The following is a 7,373-nucleotide window of genomic DNA, read 5'->3' as shown; positions in this document are numbered from 1 at the left end:
TGTATGTATGTATGTATGTATGTATGTATGTGTGTGTGAGTATTTAATTTGATATTCTTTGTGTCGTATAAGGTCAGAAGGCCGGATTTGGCTCTTTTTTGGTAAATTTTATTTTAGTACTGTATAATTTGTTAAGTCCACATAGGACACTTTAATAAACAATAACATAACGTAACATAACATAACATAACATCACATCACATCACATCACATCACATCACATCACCTCACATCACATAAAGCCATAACATAACATCACATCACATCACATCACATCTACAACGGAAATCATAAACCCTGAAAACATCTCATGGCTTGACAAAAATCTCACTAATATTACTACAGTTTTTTGTCTGGCTCGACAAAATATCTCTTCGATGTTGTAAATCTTCTCGTCTGGCTCGACAGATATCTAATCAATGTTTACATATGTTATTGTCTTGAGCAACGAGAATTGAATTGCAATTGTTACATTTTAGTCAATTGTCTCAAAATTATCAACGAACGCGCCAAAATTAGGTTTACCAGGGACGTATAGGATTTTTTTTTATCACGGCAAGAATATTGCAGTTGGTCCAAAGACAAATATTAAATCAGTATATCTTCTCTAACTTGACTTGACTGGCTATGGTCTGCCCTCTTGTAAACTAGACATTCTTTATTTTATTCAGTAACACATTAATTATGATCCTCCCATCATGCTGATCTGTCTCAACTTACTATAACCGTACGTCTGTTAATTCACTGTCATTTGTTCCTTTTACAGTTGATGATGGACAACAAATGAAAGATATATCTAACGGTGCCGATCCTGAAGTCATGGCTGCTGCCATTGAGGTTGCACGTGCAGAAATACGAAAGCAACTGTCTGATACCAACGCAAACGTTGCAGACACTGGTGCCGCAGTCAAGGGTGTTGACAGTGTTGTTTTTGACGGAGGAGACGATATCAGTCTGTAACCTCTCGAGTCTCGATCTAGCGTCACTTATTACTTTATGTCAGAATCTATCAAAATTATAGTAGCAGTACTCGTCATGTCAGAATTCGTTCTGGTAATCCAGACAGATTAGGGTATTTGTTATCTGTTTTAGAAAATCCTTACCTGACTATTCATGTTGTAACACGTATTACTGCCAGTAAGATGTCGACATTATGTTTACACATGTTTCCATTCATTTATTTTAGCATCAAGTAATCTCATATGATAGTGTGCAACGACATTCTGATAACATACTTAGTGAAGTCTATCTTACAACTGCGGACATCAGACCGTGGACGAACGGAACCTGTTACAAGCAGGGAAAGTAAACAACTGCCTTGGATTAATAACACTTGGCACAGTATGTTGGAAGTACGGAGACTTATATTACATTCTATCATTTGATTTGAACAGTTTTATGGCCACCTTTCATAATAGTTCACATTCACAAACAAATTTCCAGTTCCCCTGGCATTTCATATACACATAAAGGGGCCATAAAACTGTTCATGTCAAACCATGGTGTGTAATACAAGTCTCTGCTGTTCCATCATGCTGAGCTAACTGTTATTAAGCCAATTAATTTGCTACTTTCCTGTAGCTGTTTGTAACAGGTTCCGTTCATCCACGGTCTGATGTCGGTAGTTGTATTAATTCGACAAAATGTATCAATATGATGACCAAAGTAGGATTTTTGTATACTGCAGTTTTATTATGTAAATATACACCTTGGAGTTATAAGTACAATCTCTCATTTGTAAGTAGCTTGTAGCGACTTGAAGACTCGTTTTAGTTTAATATTCATCAGAACAGAAAGAACTTGGATCATCAATGGTTGATTGGAATCAATGAAACTCTTGTAATATATTTGAAAACAATGAAAATTTAAATGAAAAGATAAAAGGAATCCTACCTTCGATAAACGGTATCATATATGATATCTATTATGATATATATTGATTTATTTTGTGAATCAGAGGTATATATACATGGTCAACATGATTTACAGCGGATTTCAAAATATCGATTAACGGCTCTGAGTTGTTTGATACAATGACGCAGAAACTAATAAAAAAAAATACACATGCTACATATTCAGATAGCAAGATTGAATGACTACAGTTTCTTGCAACATTTTGTCCAAATGAAATGAACTGACTGCTACCATGCAGACATCAAATGCAGACGCCAAAACATTGGCGCCCGCGTGTCTGCATCTTGTTGCAGTACATTCAAGTTTAAATGGTTTATTTCATTCAGACTAAATTGTGATCTTGTTATTTAACGATTGTATCAAAGAGAGAAGCTGAACGGTATTTTGAAATCCGCTGTTGCAGTAACATTAATTCACTGCTGAATACTTTTATGTGGAAATCATTCTTTACCCCATTCCTATGTTTCAATCAATCAATTAATCAATCAATCAATCAATCAATCAATCAACCACTCAATCAATCAATCAACCAATCAATCAATCAATCAATCAACCAATCAAATTTATTTAAAGAAGGTAGCCAGGTTGGCCGAGGCCAATCTATTCTGGAAAAAACTACAAGTTACAATGTTTAAGTATAAACCACATATCTGAATTAAGCCTATTTAGGTATTGATTATGTAAAAAAAAAAAAAAAAGCTATAGATGATATTTTCTGTAGTCGTACAATAAAGTGAGCAAAAAAGTTTTCTTTGCTAATGAACCATTTAAATCTTTTGTACGAGGCTGCTCTCTTTGCTCTTTGTTTCATGTCAAGTCATGTATAAAGCTTCATTATGTTGTTATTCTGTCCGTCCGTCTGTCTGTCTGTCTGTCTGTCTGTCTGTCTGTCCGTCCGCCCGTCCGTCTGTCTGTCCGTCCGTCCGTCTGTCTGTCTATCTGTCTGTCTGTCCGTCTGTCTGTTTGTCCATGTGTGTGTATGTGTGTGTATGTGTGTGTGCATGTGTCTGTGAACTCGGTATCTCAAAATCTGTATCGATTCTAATGAAAGTTGCTGCACATCTTCCCTATGATAATGACAAGAACTGATTAGATTTTGGTAAACATTCAATGCATATTAATTAGTCATTTGCATAATTAAAGGTCTTTAGTAATTATGGCATAATCTTTGGAACCCATTCTTCAAATTCAATGTAATTTGGTACACACGTTCACCATAACAAAGTGCATATGTGCTATAAAAGTTTATTGATCTTAAGTATGCAAGTTTCAAATTTTATCTAATTTGGTACACATCTCAACCATAATAATGCACATATATCCTATGAAGTTTGTTGACATAGCTTTTGCTTTTAATGAGTAATTTGAATAATTATTTATTTTCACTAATTAAGCACACTTTAAATTCCATATAATTGGCACATACATCAACCATCATACTTGTATCCGATAAATCTTGTTCGAACACGGGTTTTACCATATAAATTTTGTAAATTGTAGAAGTCACGTAATGAAACAGGTCAGAGGTCAAATGTGGATTCTGTAAAGTGCCGTGTCTACGAACATAAAACGGCGGCTAATCAGGTAGTTTGAGATACCAATCAGAGGTTTTACGACCGTGATAGCAATAAAACTCGTGAATATCATAACCAGCTTGATAACAATTCAAACAAGACATACCGTAAGTAAATAAGTGAACAGAATTTACATGTAAAATCTAATATTACCAACGTTCAATATTGCATCGGTCATTCGATTGAACGTACGGATTCCTGAACACAATATCCGGGTAAGTAATTTGAACTTTTTTTTCAGAGTTGAAAATTAATTGGAATTATGTGGCTTCTTAATTCGTGTAGTGTACCAACGATGTCATTTCTGAGAGAACGTGCTGTCGAAAATCGCATCTCTGTGACGACTCTAGCACTCGAGCAAGCAAGACGATATTTTTGATATTGTTGATTCACATATCCCGTTCTACGTAAGACTCGTGGAGTAAAAATGTTGTGAATGTTACAGGGTCTGAAGTATTATCGGTCAAGTTTTACATGAATGATAACGGGTAGAATATATTCTTTCTTACAAATGGAGTAAGTCGGACTCGATTCTGGCAATGTTAATCTCCATTCTTTAGGTGTTTAGGGATATAGTCAGAATTGAGTCCCTCACTACATCTGCAAGCAGGACTAAGGTAGATAGTCTCTAGTTCCTACCTATACGACGCGTTAAGATTACTACTACGACCATCCCCACTCATGGTTGTATGACTTTAGATTTTTTTTCTAGTTCTAGAAATAGAAACGAACTCCACGCACTTAAGTATCGCTGGTGCTAGAATAATCCTGTTTTGCTAGAAACTCGTTTAGTTTTGTGCATGATTGTATGACTTTGGATTTTTTTCTAGTTCTAGAAATAGAAACGAACTCCACGCACTTAAATAAATATCGCTGGTGCTAGAATAATCCAGTTTTGCTAGAAACTCGTTTAGTTTTGTGCTAAGTATAGTGCCCGATGCTGAAAAAAAAGTGTGACCCCGTTGAAATAAACTTAGCATAGAATCCAGGCTATCGGAGATTTTGAATTTTGTTTTAAAAGCAAAATTGCAAATCATGCCCAATCCGCATGGTAGTATACAAAACGAAGACCGAAGATCGAAGATCGAAGACCGAAGATCTTTGCCATGGTTTTATGTACCCGACGATGAAAATATTTCACCACATTTCCAACTTCAAAACCTACTTAGAAATGAAATAGAGTGAACACCTTATAAATAAATGCAAAATGATTGTGCAATGAATTTTTAGGGTAAATCAGATCTCAGTGACAAAATGAATTCTTTTTGGAAATAGAAAACCCGACATTATAACTTCATGTTTATGGTATTTCCATAATGAAAATATCACATTCACAACTACAGCACTTATTTAGAAGTTAAATCCCAATTCATAACCTTATGTTGAAATGAACGATCTTCTATCTTCGATCTTCGCTTTAGAGATTACCCTATCAAATCTCTAAAACGAAGATCGAAGATGGAAGACATCTATACTCACTGAAACTTTCTATACATACACAATCTAATAGCCCTCAATTTTATCACTTAACACGACCTCATAAATAAATGCAAAATGATTGTTCAACGAATTTTAGGGTACAAAGCCAAATCATACCTGACAAAACAAATTCTCTTTGGAAATAGAAAACCCGACATTAAAACTTCACGTATATGGTATTTTCATAATAAAAATATCACATTCCCAACTACAAAATTATTTAGAAGTTAAATCCCAATTTATAACCTTATGTTGAAATGAACGATCTTCTATCTTCGATCTTCGCTTTAGAGATTACCCTATCAAATCTCTAAAACGAAGATCGAAGATGGAAGACATCTATACTCACTGAAACTTTCTATACATGCAAAATCTAATAGCCCTCAATTTTATCACTTAACACGACCTCATAGATAAATGCAAAATGATTGTTCAACGAATTTTAGGGTACAAAGCCAAATCATACGGTCAGATAAATCAAATTCTCTTTGGAAATAGAAAATCCGACATTAAAACTTCACGTATATGGTATTTTCATAATGAAAATATCACATTCCCAACTACAAAACCTATTTAGAAGTTAAATCCCAATTTATAACCTTATGTTGAAATGAACGATCTTCTATCTTCGATCTTCGCTTTAGAGATTACCCTATCAAATCTCTAAAACGAAGATCGAAGATGGAAGACATCTATACTCACTGAAACTTTCTATACATACACAATCTAATAGCCCTCAATTTTATCACTTAACACGACCTCATAAATAAATGCAAAATGATTGTTCAACGAATTTTAGGGTACAAAGCCAAATCATACCTGACAAAACAAATTCTCTTTGGAAATAGAAAACCCGACATTAAAACTTCACGTATATGGTATTTTCATAATAAAAATATCACATTCCCAACTACAAAATTATTTAGAAGTTAAATCCCAATTTATAACCTTATGTTGAAATGAACGATCTTCTATCTTCGATCTTCGCTTTAGAGATTACCCTATCAAATCTCTAAAACGAAGATCGAAGATGGAAGACATCTATACTCACTGAAATTTTCTATACATACACAATCTAATAAAATCTCTAAATTTACGTCTGCCCTCCGAGTTGGAAGCACCTACCCATTTTTAATCAAACAATTGGACTCATTATTAGGGATTTTTAGTCAAAATCAGACCCATATATTGGCGGGTTTTTTTATCACTTCCGGGTTTTCAGGCAAAAATTGGACCCATGTTTAGGGATTTCCCCGCGAAAAAGTGGCCCATATTTAGGTATTTTCCTGCGAAAAAGTGGCCAATACGGGCAGTACATATCTGTATACCTTTCTATGGCGGTACCCCCTTTGGAGGGGGCAGGATGCTGTGACTTACACAGTATCTTCGGACGCTTCTTTCCGATGATGTTCGCGTATTCTTCTATTTCAAGTCATGCAATGCCTCGTTTGATAAGACTCTTGTACCTAGCATCGATCCCCCCCCCAGGATATCAAATAGTCCATCCCTTACATAAATCACTGATAATAGTGCCCATTGAAGTCTGTTTACAAACCAAACTTGTTTCAAACGAAGAATGTAAACTTTGATAAAGAGTTTTATGGACATAAACACAGCATGCAGCACTATTACATAAGTGGTACACCTCGTTAAGATATCCTGCTGTTTGGCAAACAGTGAGTATAGATGTCTTCCATCTTCGATCTTCGTTTTAGAGATTTGATAGGGTAATCTCTAAAGCGAAGATCGAAGATAGAAGATCGTTCATTTCAACATAAGGTTATAAATTGGGATTTAACTTCTAAATAGGTTTTGTAGTTGGGAATGTGATATTTTCATTATGAAAATACCATATACGTGAAGTTTTAATGTCGGATTTTCTATTTCCAAAGAGAATATGTTTTGTCTGGTATGATTTGGCTTTCTACCCTAAAAATTCGTTGAACAATCATTATGCATTTATTTATGAGGTCGTGTTATGTGATAAAATTGAGGGCTATTAGATTTTAGATTTTGTATGTATAGAAAAATTCAGTGAGTATAGATGTCTTCCATCTTCGATCTTCGTTTTAGAGATTTGATAGGGTAATCTCTAAAGCGAAGATCGAAGATAGAAGATCGTTCATTTCAACACAAGGTTATGAATTGGGATTTAACTTCTAAATAAGTGCTGTAGTTGTTAATGTGATATTTTCATTATGGAAATACCATAAACATGAAGTTATAATGTCGAGTTTTCTATTTCCAAAAAGAATTCATTTTGTCACTAAGATCTGATTTACCCTAAAAATTCATTGCACAATCATTTCGCATTTATTTATAAGGTGTTCACTCTATTTCATTTCTAAGTAGGTTTTGAAGTTGGGAATGTGGTGAAATATTTTCATCGTCGGGTACATAAAACCA

The sequence above is a fragment of the Glandiceps talaboti genome, chromosome 5 (genome assembly GCF_964340395.1).
Source record: "Glandiceps talaboti chromosome 5, keGlaTala1.1, whole genome shotgun sequence".
Classification (NCBI taxonomy): Eukaryota; Metazoa; Hemichordata; class Enteropneusta; family Spengelidae; genus Glandiceps; species Glandiceps talaboti.
This window is presented reverse-complemented; position numbering follows the sequence as displayed.